We start from the raw sequence: 15997 nt of genomic DNA, 5'->3' as shown, positions 1-15997 counted from the left end.
AATGGCCTGAAGCGTTGGAGCCGAAATTTGCAGTTTGTGTCCCACGCTCGCTCTGTTTTGTTACCTCCTTCTGGAGCACCTGCTCCGTGGTCTGGGCTCAAGAGCCTGCTTTCTTGCTGCCTGCTGACAGCAGCACTCCTCACAGCTCTGCCTCCTCTCAGCTTTGTCCTGCTCTCTGTAGCCCCTGCTTCAGCTTTGCCCGGGTCTTCAGGGTAACATCAACGTGTCCTGCGTGTTCCAGTGCTTGAGAGAAGAATGGTGTTCCCCCTGGTACTTGGGAACAAAGGTGATGCCCAAGTAAAGTGATGATTGTGGTCATCCTAAAACATTTGCCATGGCATTCACCAGCAGAGTTTTTGAGTTTTTAAAAATAGGTTTTATAGGGAAATTGTGGACTAGGCCAGCTGGCTAAAATCAGCTTGTAGGTCAGCAGAGGTTAGAAGCCACCTGACAATTCAGTGCTCAGGAAACATAGGAAAAAATGTGCCCACTTAACAGAGAGGGACTAAAAGAAACTCAAAATATCTGAGGAGCACTTCTCCTTTCTCCTGCTCCCGCTGCCTTTTGAGGATCTGCATGCTTTTCCATGAGATTGCTCCTTATGCCTACCCACAGGGAAGGCTGTTAGAAGTAGCTCTTTAGGCTAGTGAGAAAATGCTCCTCCTTGTCAAGGGGCAAAGCTAGTGGAGGATTTCAGGGGTAACACCTTCCAGCAGGGAATTTTCTTTCCAGTCTACCTTGGGAAGCGTTCATTTGTTTCCCAAGAGTCTTGGTCTGTGCCAAGGGTATTGTTTACACGGACGTTCCTTTTCCAAAAAGGTGGTTTTGTTTCTGTGTTAGAAGGATGCTGTTAACAGCAACAGAAGAACTAAGTATTGGCTTCCTGCTGGTCCCCTTGCTGACAGGGTCATCCTGTTCCGCAGAGAGCTGCATTCCTTAACACAGCCACACTGTGCCCCCCACCCACCTTCCACATCGGTGCTGTGTGGGGCTTTCCCCAGGAACCAGCTCCCTGAGTGCCTGGGCTGCACACTGAGGCTTGTTCATACCAGAGACATCTGCTCTTGCACAACTGGGCAGGGCAAGGATTGATTTTTTTTTTTTTTTCCTTCTTGCTTTCCTTTGGTTGCCTCAAAATAACCCTAATTAATTTTGTGGAGAGTTTAGTGTGCTCCCATCATGGGATTGCTCTTTGTGCAGATCTCTTGCATGCTATATTTAGGTATGGTTTTTGGAACACCATGTGACCCGAATCAGATAACTTCTGAACTACTAATCATGTCTTTGACACTGACTCCCTCCGTGGCTTTGGGGCATTTTATGGTTGTTTCCCTACATAGAGAATGAAAACAGATATACTCATCTGCCTTGTAAGAGCTTCTGCCAAGGTTAACAAGTATTTAAGACATTGGTTTGAAGTAAATTTGATTTTATTATTTCTACTGTAATCTTAGTTGTATTATTTCTTAGATGTTTACTATTCTAAAATGATCTGTTGCCATCTTAATTTCCTTAATGAATGCCCCTATTTCACCATTTTAAATGAAATTAGTTTCTTCTGTGTTGTAGATGAAAATAGGGCAGAAAGAAAAAAGCTAAATGCCCTCATTTCCTGCCCCACACAAATTTTCTTCCTATATTTACTAGTTGATCGATCCATGGACATGAAAAGCTCAAAACATTGACCTGAACTATTTCCCCTTGTGCTAGCTACATCCCTTTTTTAACATGGGAAGTTAGTTATCTGCTTGGTTTTCCCCTGCTTTTTCGAGTTGTGCAGCCTGCATTGTATCCTGTCCTCTTGCACTGCTCAAGGCCCCTGCAGCCCTGGAGGAAGCAGAGCTCCCTTTGGCTCCACATGCTGCATGGCTGAGGTTTGGAGCCTATGGTCCATTTCAAGGCATCATCTCTCGTTGTTCATGTCCGTAATTGCTGCTTTTTGTGTCTTGGGTGCTTCTGCAGGGAGCTGGAGTACTTGGATTTCTTCTGGCCTCACCTTTTTTTTTGCCATAACCCTTTAAGACCTTTCCATAGGCAAATGGATCAAAAGATCTGCTTGGCCTTTCACTGATAGGAAAGGAGCTCAGTTTGACCAGGTAGCTAGTCAGATAAAGAAGTGGAGAAATTATGGCAATGCTTCCCATCCTTTAGGAAGTAGTGAACAGAAGGGAAGAGGATTTTTTCTTAAGTAAAATTTATTGTCTAATTATAAATAGTAGCTCCTCCCCCCTTTCTTAATTCCTTCAGAATTAAATCCTTTGCCCAAGTGCTTGTTCTTTCCCTCTTACAATGGCAGTAAAAAGCAAAATAATACATAAACTAAAAATTCAGCTTTGAGAAAAAGGCCGATAATGAAATATCTGCCAAAGACTCTGCAATATGTGTCTGTCAGAGAAAAAAAGCAAACATTCTTATATTTGAATCTCTGAAATGTAACTGCACCAGACTAGTTGGGGAAAATTTGTTTGAAGATGTATTACGTTCCACGATCAAATGGAAAAAATGGCACCTGTCATCATATTTAGAAAACAGCTGGGTAACATGGCCAAGTGCCATAGTCTCTTTTCACATGGCCTTTATGCTGAAACCATCCAAGCTCCATTCTCAGCAACTGGAGAAACCCTGTGCCTTTAAATGGTTACAGAAACATCTACTTAGGGGCCAGCTCTTATTGCAGCAAAGCCTGCTTCTGATGCTTCTAATTAGCGGTTAATGGATTATACTTTACTTTTATAACCAACCCAGCAGGCACTCTTCTATAGTATTTTTCGGCTATTTTTGGTAGAAGATATATGCAATTGCGCTGCTCTTCATGCTTTCATTTTGAGCATGCAGAAAATATTAGAAATAAAGCACTATCTGAGATTATTTTACCACTCAAATGCTTAAAGTCCGATTATGCATTTAGTAAATTCCTTATGCATTTCCTAATTTCCTATTTTCTTTCATCTAGTATCTTAGAAAACTGTAATGGGTTAATTGCCCTAACTGATCTAGACTTTGATGCAGAATCTCCTAAATACATACTTATTGTTAATTAAAATATTTATATACCCAATGAAAAGCGTGTTTTTTTTAGACTTGCAAACACAGCTCCGATATGTATTCGTTTAGGAAAAAAACATTTTTCTAAGTGAGTCCACGGGTACATTCAGAAGTTTAGATGTGCTTGTAGAAACTAATGATTTTTATCCTTGCTTGGAATTAAAATAGCAATGAGGTTAGTAACATTAAAGATTTGCAGTGCTACATGTGTGTGTGTGCCATACACATGTGGGTATATATGTGTATATATCGTATATACACAATATCCATAGTGTGTATACCAACTTGGGGATGTGAATATAAATCTATGCTTAATAAAGAAGTAAATTTCATAGGTTTTGGTCGGAAGTTTATACTCCCTCAGGGAATTATTTTGATGTCAGTTTGTAGCAGGAAACCTAGTTTGCTGAGTCTCTCTTAGAACCTGCTCTGTTCACTGAGGCCACGCTTCCAGTAGGACAAGGTCTAACATTGGTTAAACTGGAACAGGAGAGGGAGCTCTCACAGCACGGGCCAGGAAAGGGGAGGATGAGGTACCCAAGCCCAGGAGAAGAGGGGTAGAGGCCACCAACTGCAGGTGAGATGCACCATCACTCTATTCCTAATTACTGTGGTCCCTTCACCAAAGTGGCTTTTCCATCCCTTACTTATGTCACAAAAAAAAAAAAAAAAAAAAAAAAAAAAAAGGAGTTGGCTTAAAAAGACAGGAAATGGCTTAAGAGAGAAGCTACAGGTTAGTTGATAAAACCCATCAGTGTGCTCCTGCATCCCAGAAAGCCAACCATATCCTGGGCTGCAGCAGGAGCAGCATGGCGAGCAGGTTGAGGGAAGGGATTCTCCCCCTCTCCTCTGCTCTGGTGAGACCCCACCTGGAGTGCTGTGTCCAGCTGTGGAGTCCCCAGCATGGGAGGAATGTAGACCCATTGGAATGAGTCTGGAGGAAGCCACAAAGATGCTCAGAGGGCTGGAGCACTTCTCCTGTGCAGAGAGAAGTTGGGGTTGTTCAGCCTGGAGAAGAGAAGGCCCTGAGGAGATTTTACAGTCTCCAGTACCTAAAGGTGACATGTAAGAATGAATGGGGACGCACTGTTTAGCAGGGTGTAATGATAGGACAAGGGAGGATGGCTTTGAACTGGCAGAGGGCAGCTTTAGATGAGAAATTAGGGAGAAATTTCTGCTGTGAGGATGGTGAGACGCTGGAACAGGTTGCCAAGAGAAACTGGATGCTTCAGCCCTGGCAGTTTTCAGGGCTGGGTTGGATGGTGCTTAGAGCAACCTGGTGTAGTGGAAGCTGTCTCTGCCCATCAGAGTGGGTTTGGAACTAGATGACCATTAAGGTCCCTTCCAACCCGACCGATTCCATTGTTTTATGGTATTATGACTTGCAGCAAAGGAAGTGCCACCTGCAGGACTCCTGCTTTGAAAGCACTGCACTTGCTGGGTACAAGACTGTACAGCACTAAACTGGTATGGTTGTGTTTGTTGAATGCAGTGAATTTCAAAAGGCTTTCCAGAAAAATATTATTTTTATGCTATTATTTTTACAGAGCAAAGACTAAAAAGAAAAGGAAGGGAAAGAAAAGGAAAGGCTGGATAGTGGTTATTATGTGAAATAGCCCCCTGACTGTGATGAGACATGGGCAACTTACTTTCCATCCTGGTTCTTGAGGAGGATGGATTTGGGCTTTTCCTTTGTCTTGTAACATTCCCAGAGGAGGAGGCTGGCTGTGCAGGTGACGAAGAGCTGTTGTTTCCCTGCCCCTCGCAGTGCCTGTGCGTGCTGTAGGTGGGGATGTGCTGTAGGTGGGGAACAGAGGGATATCTGCTGGGCAGGGCCAGTCCCACCTTGTTCCTGGAGCAGGTCCTCACTGTTTAAGCCACGTTCCTTTCCATTTTCTTCAGGACAGTGCAGCAGGAGACTACCCTGTTCTTGAATCAAGGCCATAGTTGAGCCTCTCTGCAATTGTTTCATGTTTGCTCACTTGTAATCAGCAGAAGCTATTCTGACATGCTCAAATGTGCTGTTATGTTTCCTTTAAGAAATAATGAGATTAATCAATCTTTTTTTCCCCTTAAAAGAGCTCCCTCTCCCCTTAGCTTGGCTTTCTCCCTAAACTCCTGCAAAGGTAAAGTCCATCTTTGTGCCTGCACTATCTTGTCCTAGTGCACTGTAAATGGTGTATGAGGGCTGCAGGATTTGCCTTCCCTCAGCCTCTGTCTGAAGTGTTGGCCAAAGCACGTGGCTCCTTGGAGCTGCATTTCTGACCTCCACATCAGTGTAGTGAAGACAGGTCTGTGGCACCTCAAGTTCAGTGGCAGCATCCCGAGATCTCATCAGCCAGAGCTCTGGGATTGCCCCTCCGAGCTTCCTCTCTCAGCAGTTTTGTGCCAGGCAAGCCGAGCTTTGCAGTAGTTGAGGTTATTGAGGAGAACTTCATCCCAAAGAGTAAGGCTCCCTCAAGCACAGTTTGGTTTGAGTTCTCAGAAGGTCAGCGTGGGAAGCTCCCCATAAAAGCTGAACTTTGATGTTGTCAGCCAAGACAGATTCAGAAGATTTGGGAACATTTCTTTTCCCTCTTTATAATTATGTGAAACGCGGGAGACCTGTGAATAGAGTATTTTTAGATTGTACTTTCACATATACAGTATCATAGTATGACAGCAAATTAAAATGCTTATCAAATCCTTTTTTTTTTTTTTTTTTTTAAAGAAATGTAACTCATAGTGGAAAGTTTGATAAAGAGCAGTGTGCTGCTTGGCACAGGAATTCTGCTCGTGTTACTAAATGAAACATCACTGGTTACTCTCATTTAGATGAACACTTTTGGAAGTTCTTTTTTTTAAGGCTAGCGGATTGGACTTCTAATTTTAACTCCTATGGTTTATAATTAGAAACATTTCCAAACTTGTTTACAAACACCTGCACTTGACAGTATGTGTCTGCAATTTTAGAAGGACTCACTTGTCACTTCCAGTGGGGGTTGAGAGGGCATCTGAGTTCTTTGTGTTTGTACAGTTAGTTTCAGGACACTGGAACAAAAGTGCATTTTTAAAAATAAGAGTATGAGAATGTGATGTTTTGTGAGGGGGTTGCATGCACCTAATTAGCAAACAGGTGTTATTGAGTAGTTGTGTATTATTTCAAAGTCAGTGGAATTGATTGTTAGTGGTCATTTGGAGCAAGATCTGAACTGGCACCCAAAGGAGAAATTCCAAGAACTAATTTTAGCAGTTGAGCCTCTCAATTGGAAAAGATGCTTTACAGGTTTTCTGTTTTTATCTGTACTTAAGACATATTACTTTCTTGCCAGCTGTCCTTAAGAAGTTATTCGGAAAGAGTTTTAAATGACTTGTGAAAAAATGATTGCATTGCTATTTTATGTGAATTTGGAAGTGAATTGCTAAATGTACAGTGAATGGTGGAGCATGGCTCCCCTTGTTCCTGAGTGGGATGTGTGTGTTAAACAAGTCTGTATGCAACTTGTTTGTATTGTGGTGAGTATCATGCTATGTTACTAACTGGTCAAGTGTATCATCACATTAGAAGTGATCAAAATAATTTACCAAAATAAAAAAAAAATCATTTTGGCACTTTATATCTGACTTTAGCTGCATCACATAGGTTAACAGTGTTGCTTATCAATTCCTAGTGTAATGGGAAAGGTTATTGTTGCTAAAAATTGATGCTGCGTGGGAGGGTGTCAGGAAGAACCCTCCAAGTATGCTTCAAGGGTACAGCTGAACCAGAAGTAGTCAAAGCAGACTTAAGCAGTAGTGGCATAAGGTGTCCTATTGATTGCCTAATGCTCATGTTGTTCCTAATTAGTATGAAAAACTCTGGTTAATTAGACCAGCCTGTTTGGCTGTTGTGTCCTCTACCAGGAACCATGGTCTTAGAGAAACTCCAATACAGAAGAGAATAAAGAAGTCACAAAGCAGAATGATTTTCACTTTCTGCTGTGTTGGTGTCCATAAAAGCATGGACCTGGATCCATTTGAGGAATCCACATTGATGTCAAAGGATCATGTCCTCAGAGACACTTATTCTACCAATTTCACTGAGAGTGGCTATAAGTGGAGTTAGGCACCTAAATACCTTTGGGTATGCTTGTTCTTTGAAAGCAAACCTGCAGCGTGCAGCCTCTTTGTTGTGCTTGACCCCTCTGCAGGGCACACAGCATCACTCACTGGGGGGCTCTTCCAAAGCAATTGCTCAAAAGTAAACAAACAGATAATTATATAAAGCTTTTGGAGTATGATGCACAGGTCTGAAGAATTAGCTTCTGCTGTTTGTAAACCAGCTGTGCCTCATATCTGTGTTTCTGAATTCCTTTGAGAAGTACAGTTTTAACAAGCATTCACTTTCTGTAGCAAACAGGCTTTAAATTTTTTTTTTTACTTTTGAAACAAGTAGGCTAGCTAAAATTATGATGTTACTTAGATACTGCACAGCATAATTTCTTAGCTGCAATTAATAAATTGTGTTGTAACCATATTAGGCTGTTACCATGTTTGAAAATAACTTCAAACATAGCTTACAAGCTCCGGTGTTGTCAGGGTCCCAGTTCATCAGAGTTAGAAATACGCGACATTTTAGAAATGGCTCGTGATTCAAATATGACCAGAGAAATTAGATTTAAGTGGAATTTAATGCTACTTCTTGCTTAACTGGAAATTTCTCTTTTTATGGTGAATTATATCTGGAAATAGCACTTTCATAACTGATGTACTGAGAGAAATGCCGGTGTTTTCAGTTTTCCTCTTTTTCAGTTTGCTCATGTCTGTTCTATGCCCACTTTCTTAAGTGTAAATATGTTTCCAAAAATTTAGAGAAGGCTTGAAGGCAAGATCTATGCAAGTGTATAAAGATCCAATGATCCAGCAATACCTTGAACATGGGCAAAAACCTCTTTGATATCAGAAGTCTTGACTGACCATGAAGTTAGTGAGAAGATTTCTCAGATGTTCCTGATAAATAAAAAAATACCTCTATGGAATATTTATAGAGTTATCTAACCTTCATGAGCCAGACCGGTTCTTAAGTGTGAATGTTTGGTGTACATGTGAAGTGATCTGTTCCCAGGATAACCTGCCTTGTTCCTATAGGGAAACTGCACAGAAAAATCTTTCTTTGGGTGCATTTAAAATGATACGATCTTCCTCAGGAAATGGTAATTAAAGTAAATACAGGAGTCATGAATGGAAAGAAAATGAGCTTCAGAGTTCTGCTTTGATTCTTCTTGTAAAAAGTAATTCTTACTTCAGGTAAAATTATTGCTCCTCACTAAGGATCCCACGGTATGATTGAGTACTTTGAGCCATACATGCACGGTATACCGGAATGGTCTAAGAATTGAATTAATATCCAGGTAACTGGGCTTATGAAGGTGTGTCAAATACCATCACATACCGCAGGAGAGGACTGTTGAGAAGGCAATATCTGGTAATGGTTAGAAATCAGCTGTGGATATAAGGGGACAGCTTGTAAATTGCCAGAGGGAGTTAATGTTGGTTCCCAGCTCATGAAGTCCCAGCATTGCAGTTATGTTAGCATCCCCAGGGCTGGAACACATTGCAAATCCCTGAGATGCAAATTCTTTGCCTGCGTCTCCCATGGTACATAGCTGTAAACCAGTCTTTGGAAGTCCACAAGTAGGTGTAAAACATGCATTTTCCATAGAAGTAATGACCTTAAAGAGGGACTGTGAGTATTACAATGGCCTACTGCAAATTATCTGTAGCTTAAATTTTTAAATTTTTGCTTTTATTTTTTATTCCTGGTACGTATGTTTTATGTGAGCAGCTTTTTCATGTTTCTTCAGTAATTCCATGCCATAAAAATATGTGGGTTTTCTTCTTAAAGAAACTGTTATGTGCCAGTTGTACCTGAGCTGAAGGGTTACCCAGAGCAAATGTGTATGAAGTGAAACTGCTCCAGGATAACCTGCCTTGGTTTAGGGGAGAGTTAATGATAAATTTATTTTCGTGACCTGTCCGCCAAATATTTGTACACTAATTAGGTCCTATTTTGAGGGCAGAGCATGTGAGCTTCTAAGGAACCCCTTGTACAGAGTGGGAAGGGCAAGAGGATTTTTGTCCCGAGTAAATGCAAACCCCACCTTTTTTATGTGGCATCACCTAAATACGTGCATTATTTCTAAGTAGCATGTGAATCCTGGGGCTCCTATGGAGGCATTTCTTAAATTGGCTCACGGGAATAGCTGTAGCCAGCTCAGGTGTTCAAGTGTAGAGCGTTGGGGTAGAAACTGAACCGAGTCAAGGCATAATCATGGTTTTAACTTTATATAATGTCTTTTGCAATATAGTAGAAAATGACCCTTATGACTAGTGGCAGGACCTGTTGTATAAGTAATCCAGCCATGGTGCTGGTTGGTATCTTGCTTTTCACTTGAACCTCTCTGCGATGCAGGTCTTGGAGGAGTGAGTGCCTGGTGCAGTCTCTGCCTGACTCCTTGGTAAGTCATTTAAGTCCGTCTTTCTGTACAGTCACTTTCCAAACTGCTCAGCAAAAATAAGGAAATTTTTCATAGAGTGCTTTAAAAGAGAGCTGCTAATCAATTTTTCTTATTATTTTATGCCCTGTGATTTTTGCACCACCCCCACCAGCTGGTTAATCATGCAAAAGCTGAACACTTCATTAGCCAGAACATGTTTGCCCATGGGCATTTCTGTAGTAAATTAGTTCTTTCTATTTATACAGGTAAGTCATGGCCAAAAGTCTTTAAGGTGCCAAAGGTAAGGGTTCGAATTAATTCTTTTTCTGAGTTTTCAAAAGAACTAGGTTTAACTTTGTGTGCTGTTGATTTGAAATTACTTTTGAAGTAAAGATAGTATGGGTAAAAGAGCATTATTAGGCTGTTTAGAGATGCATTGTGCCTTTCTGGATCTCAAATTTGGCTTTTGTAGTACAGGCTGCCTTAAAAAAGCCCAAAACACATACATGCACTCACACACACACACACATATATGTATACACATACATGTGTATGAATATGCATAGTGTCTTCACGCAGAGACTCTGCTTCTTTGAGTGGCACACGGCATATTGACCTGTGTTTTTAATTTCTTACTCTGTGCCTTTTACACTATTAATTGAAAATACGTGGTTTGCAGATGCTTTTTTGCCTCAAATCAAATGGTGCCCTCTGAAAGCCTAGTTTAGCTTGACAATGAATTTAGCTTTCAGGCTTTGGCCATTGCAATATTGTTTGAATGCCACCATTTCCTGCAATCAATGTAATTTTATATCTACTTGGAATAGAAAGTCAAGATGGTGATTGCCTTAATTTAACTCAGTGTTGTATTCATTAAGGAGCTGATCCTAAATTCCTTTCAGATCAAAGTCTGTCTTGATTTCAGTGGAACCTTTCGGCGCACAAGGTGTGCGGTAGCCCTCTGAAATGTTGTCATTGTGACTAGTGAATAAAAACTAAATGTGTTGCTAAATTTAGGCTGTTGCTCATGTCAGCTTCCTTTTCTAAATGACGGTAAGTGCATTCCATAAATAGTATGCCTCTTATGTTGTCATATCTCTTTGGCTTGCTTTGCAGTATTTTACAGGATATTTGCAAATGAATTTCGTATTCAGTAGGCAGGGGATGAAAATAACACTACTCATTGGGACTCCATTAACCCGCAGCTAATGAGGAACCATTTGGAGGGCTGGATGAGTGTAATTCAGATTAGCCTGCATGCCAGGCTGCTCTGCTCCCGCTCAGGCTCTGCCCGTGCCACGCTCCCTGTGCCGTGCTCCGGACGGACGGAGCGCAGAGCGGCGCAGCTCTGACTCTGCCTTTGGCCAGTTAAGTTTTCTGTGCTTCGGCTCCCCTTTTGGAAGGTAGGAGAGGAGAGGGCGTGTGTGTGTGTGTGTGTGTGTGTGTGTGTGTGTGTGTGTACGCATAGATAGGTGACAGTGATCTTGACCTCCATGGTCAGGTGTTCTGGGATGTAATGAAATACTCCTCAGACACTCCACTCATGCTTGCTGGTTGATAGCATTGTTACTTGTAGAAAAGGGTACTACATGGTGACAGTAAAGGTGGTCCAGACTGGCCCTTAATTAATTTTATTTTCGAAATCTATATTAGTGACTGTCGTGAGGGCACCTGGGCACTTCACATCAATAAAAGAATCAATTTAAAAAATGTGTAGACCAGGACTCTGTGTTTGCTAACAGAACTCCTGTTCCCCGTTGCGACTAAAGGTCAGTCCAAGGCTGGCCAAGCGGGCAGGACTCGCATTCCTGCGCCCTGGCACCTGCCAGGCGCGGCTCTGCTCCGGCCGAGCACCGCCGGCAGCAGCTCCCGGTGCCCGCGGCCCTGCGGAGACCGGCTCGCTGCTGACCGGGGACTTGGTGTCCCCTGCGTGGCTCAAGCTGGTGTCGGGACTGAAGGAGAAGGTGGGGAAAGACCAAGCCCAGCTAAAAATGTGACTTTGGCAGTTGCTGGCGCTCCACTGAAGTGCAGGCAACAGGGACTTGGTGGAGCTGTGCTGCTGGAATAGAGGGAGGAAAAACGAGGCCTTCTTCTGGAGAACAGGGTAGAGATCTCTAAACTGAAGAAACTTTATTGACGACAAATGTTACATTATGCAAGCTTAGCAAATTCTCTAGGAATATAATGCTTCCCAGTGTTTTCTTAACTTGTGTTAATATTTTATGATACCTGTGCATTAAGGGCCAGTTGCTACAATGTTTAAGTGAGTTTGGGCTGCTAAATTGCTTTTGTGGACTTTTAAAAAAACACTATTGGTCACTGCAAATTAGCTAAATTCCAAATCTCACTTAACAGGCTGATGATTTAAAATCAGGTTTTTTTTCTGGTTTTCATGTATTAAGTGAGCATGTGTAATTAAATTAAATGTTGATGCAAAGCTGCATTTTACTTATTTCTATTAAGACATTTGCAGGAATAATCCCACTTCAATACATATCTAATTGTGCAAGCAGCACTGAAACTAGGAGTTCCTGGACATTGATGTAATTTTTTGAATGTGAAATAATAATATATTTTCATGTCTTGAAATCCAGTTGAATTCGAGCTGAGCTTAAAAATCCAAGATCTGTTTCAGGAGAATTCAATCCCATCTGGCTGGTGGGTAGCAGGTGTGCAGTGTGTGTTTGAGGGAGGGAGGTGATTGCAGGGAGTGAAACATTTCTCTTTTCCTGTAAAGCTTTAATTCCAGTTTAATGCTGTGGTCTGAAGCTCTCTGCAGTTTAAGTTCTCGTGTAATTACCTACATCTATTGTTGGTCTCCATTTCTAGACAACATAATGGTGATGGTGAATGGCAGAAGCAAGTAAATGTCCAGCATTATGAAGAAATATGGTTTCTAATTCTCAAAGTTTGGATTTATTTTCTGTTACACCCAAGTCCCTTGTATGGGAGAGTGTGTTTTTACAAATTGATACAGACGTGATCTTGAAGACCAAATGAGAAAGGTTTCATTGCAGTGTTCAGGATCAAGATCTTTTGAGTATTTTTATGTGTTCCCACAGCAGCATAGAGATTGTTTTTGTTGTGTATATTTTTATAAAGAAAAAAACCCCATCTTATGTAATTTTTGTTTTCATCCCATAATAGACAGGTTCTACATTTTTTATTACTGCGGTTGTAATGAAGGAGGCTTTTTTAGTCTTTAAAAGTATTTTAGCAATCTATTGAATAATTTTTACCTCGTAACCTTAAGAAACTTCTCCCAGCCTTTCTCATTTTCTTCTTTCTCTTTCCCTTTCTTCATCTTTTGATCAGATACTGCCAGTCAACCCCCGCCTCTGCCTGGGAGCTGTTTGCTTGGGAGGTTCAAGAATCTGCTCTTCCTTGATTTTTGTCACTAGCTATCAAGTCAACTCCCTTTCACACTCCTATCGACTCTCCCTCTTCCAACTTCTAAATATTTCCTCTTCTTTTTATTTATCTTCACCGCTATATAACTTTGTGCTGAAGAGTCTTCCAGCGCATGAGTTTTTTATGGGAGTTGGCATGCAAAGCACTTCTTACTTAGCAAAATAAGTAAGCAAACACACTTCTTTTACAGTTTTTGAGTTCACATTACTACAGTAGAAGACACTTTTGCTGCTGTATTTCACAGGTTTTTTTCATGGTGAAGTGACTTAATTTCTAACGTAGAGTGGAGCTGCTGCTGTATTGCCAAGGGAAGTCCATCTGGTTTGACAGACGAAAGGATAAACATATCTCTGGACATCCCTGTAAAGTTCTCCCTTTTGTTTGCTTTATGAAGTTAAATAGAAGAGGTCACCCCCTTTGACAGAGCAGATTCTTTTTTCTAGCAATCGGGCTTTGCAAGAAAACATTTTTTATTAAGCAAGTCATCCATACCACACCGTAGGCTGTTTGAGTGTAACAGTATGTTACAGTCTGCAAAGTTAATGCAGTTAATATTCAACTGAACTTTTGGGGGGTTGCTAATCCCTTAGGCGGGCTTAGCAGAAAGGGCAAACATATTTATAGCACTTTGAATCAGACTGCAGTGAACAAGTAAGAGTATGTGTTATACCATGCAAATGTTACACAATTTCAGGAAAGCTCAGTGCACGATCATCTTTTAATAGTGTTTAAGTTGATGAAATATCTTGTCTGTAAGCAACAGAGTTGTTGGTTCAGTGGACAGTAGGTCTGTTAAAATGGAACTCAGTGAAAGGTCTTGAGATTGTTGTTCTGGTGGTAAGTTCTGAAGGTTCTGAACCGATTTATGGGCTGTCTAATTAGGAGCTAACTGTATTCTTTAAGCTCTGTCATTTGTATTATTCCCTAATAGGATTTAATTGGACTTTGTCACATATCTGGCTATGACTGAGTGTGTGCGGGGTTGTCAGCAGCCTCTTCCATGTAGACCTCGGGCTCTTACTATCTTTGTAGAAGTAAAAAGATAATTCCTGAGAGATCTTTGCTCCAGAAGTGTGACATGGAAGTGTGACACTGGACAGAGCTTGCTTTGGTTAGGGCCATGGGTACCCCAGGCAGAAAGAACAAGAGTCAAGCCACAAGTTGCAGGCCGTTCATGGAAAAGCTGAAGTGCTCAGGCTGAGAATGTCCAGCAGTGAGGGCCACATCTCTGTGAGACAGAAAATCTCCACGTTTATGCCATGGACAAAACTTGCATTGAGTGCCAAGTTACATAGAAAAGCACAAAAAGGGCCCTGTAATGCTGCCATCCCATCAGGAGCCAGAGAAAGAGGAGTTATGATCTTGGATTTTACACACAATTTGATTGTGTAGAGTTTTTAGGCAAATAAAAGAGATCTGTCATTTGGCAGTCAACAAAAAATAATTTGTACTTACAAAAAAAATTATTTTATTTTCAAAGAGATGAATGCATTTACTAACAGCTTTAATCTATATGATAAATTTTTAATGTCAATTTCTGGTACCCTATCAACGCAGAATACAGGCCTGACAAAGTGTCCATTCTATTCTAATTATGGTTTTTAATATGTTTGACCTTTTGGCTATTTTTTCCATTTTTTTCTACATATTAACTATTGGAAAGAGTAGCTACAACATGGAACCTGACTTTAAAGGGAGCTCAGGTGCCTGAATTTGTACATGCACTCAATTTACTTATTGATTTGCCACCTTACCCGTACCCATTCCTTTCCTTTTTCTTTTGCTCTTTGTGAAGCATACTGGCCATTCATAGTACTTCAGGAAAAAGTCCAGCAAAATAATTAGTATGTCAGAATTGTTGGAAAAATGGAAATATGTTGCAAAAGATTTTCAAATCTATTTGTTATATTTGCAGTTAAAAATAGCATGACTGAGTACCAGAGCAAGTTAGAATTTTGTATTGGAGTTATTTATATCTGAAGTACCTGAAAATAACTAGTTTATTATGTATAAAATTTGAAATTCCAGAATACATTAAAACATTAGCTCAAAGGTCAAAAGCCTCTCCCAAGGAAGGCAGGAAATCAGAAGGGAGTTTGGGCTAATCAGGTTCGTTCTGTGATGGTTGCACAGGGCTGATGTGGCTGACACCGTTTGTGGCTTCCTTTGGTTGCCCATCCTGAATGTCCCTAGCTCATCATTGGATCAGCTTCCATGCAAATCCTAGCAGCATTCAGCCTTAAGCCTTGACCTCTAGAACACGATCTTGTAGGATTTCTGTCATTGTGCTGAGCCGTGAGTGCAGGGGTCCCTTGCACAGAGTGTCCTGGTGGTGGAGGTCTGCTGAGTGTGAGCTGCACATCCTGCAGCCATCTAGGAGCTTAGAAATGGATTAAACCATCTGCAGTTCTATTGTGGAAGCAGAGTTAACAGTCTGGTGATGTTAACTGTGCTAAAAGGTAGGGTGGGTGTGTGTGTGTGTGTGTGTGTGTGTGTGTGTGTGTGTGTGTGTGTGTGTGTGTGTGTTACTCTGCTGAACTCTATACATTTATGAGCTCTTTTTATAGTACCATTCCCAGCAGCATTCCCAGGAGCAGTCCAGGTCCAATCAGGACTGGTATGCCATTGTGAGAGGTGTTGTTCTAATTCATGTGTGAACGTGGAGTGGTTGCTGCCCTGAGGATATTACAGTGAAATTACAAACAGGATGAAGAATAGGAGGAGGTGTGGAGGAAAAGGAGGGCAGCTGCAGCAAGGTGCACTTGTCTGGTCAGGCTTATGGTATATACAGCCTGATGCCAAGTGATGGGCATTTCATTTATTTATAAGTCTGCTGCCTTCAAAACAATTAGCCTCTTTGTCTTTTGTGTGTGTCTTAGTTATTTAAGACAAAATGTGGAGAGTACGAAATTAATAATTCCCAAGATCCTCCTGCTCTGTCTCTAGCAATGACCAACCCTAGGAACCTCAAGTGCAGTTGTAAGAGCCTCACAATGGGCAGACTTGGGATAATCTTCTCTCTACCCGTTCTCATCCTAATCTTTCATTATTAGGGATTAATTTAAGCTTTGAAGCATGAGGTTTAA

At 41.2% G+C, this 15997-nt stretch overlaps 1 protein-coding gene across 29 annotated transcripts in view; it reads left to right on the top strand.

Moving 5' to 3' along the window:
- Positions 1 to 15997, top strand: part of ESRRG (estrogen related receptor gamma) — a 390326-nt gene that overhangs the window by 42712 nt on the left and 331617 nt on the right. For 10 of the 29 annotated variants that reach the window (XM_063152212.1, XM_063152205.1, XM_063152192.1 and 7 more), the window contains one exon: positions 9476 to 9521. The exons of 16 other annotated variants lie outside the window; for them this stretch is intronic. The gene's annotated coding sequence lies outside the window, so the exon portion shown is untranslated. Of the gene's footprint in view, positions 1 to 9475; positions 9522 to 9766; positions 9802 to 15997 lie in introns of those variants that run through there. 3 more of the 29 variants (XM_063152214.1, XM_063152204.1, XM_063152194.1) reach the window with 2 other exon arrangements.

Source organism: Melospiza melodia, chromosome 3 (assembly GCF_035770615.1).
Source record: "Melospiza melodia melodia isolate bMelMel2 chromosome 3, bMelMel2.pri, whole genome shotgun sequence".
Taxonomy (NCBI): Eukaryota; Metazoa; Chordata; class Aves; order Passeriformes; family Passerellidae; genus Melospiza; species Melospiza melodia.
Note: the sequence above shows the minus strand (reverse complement) of the source record. Positions and strands in the feature narration are given on the sequence as shown.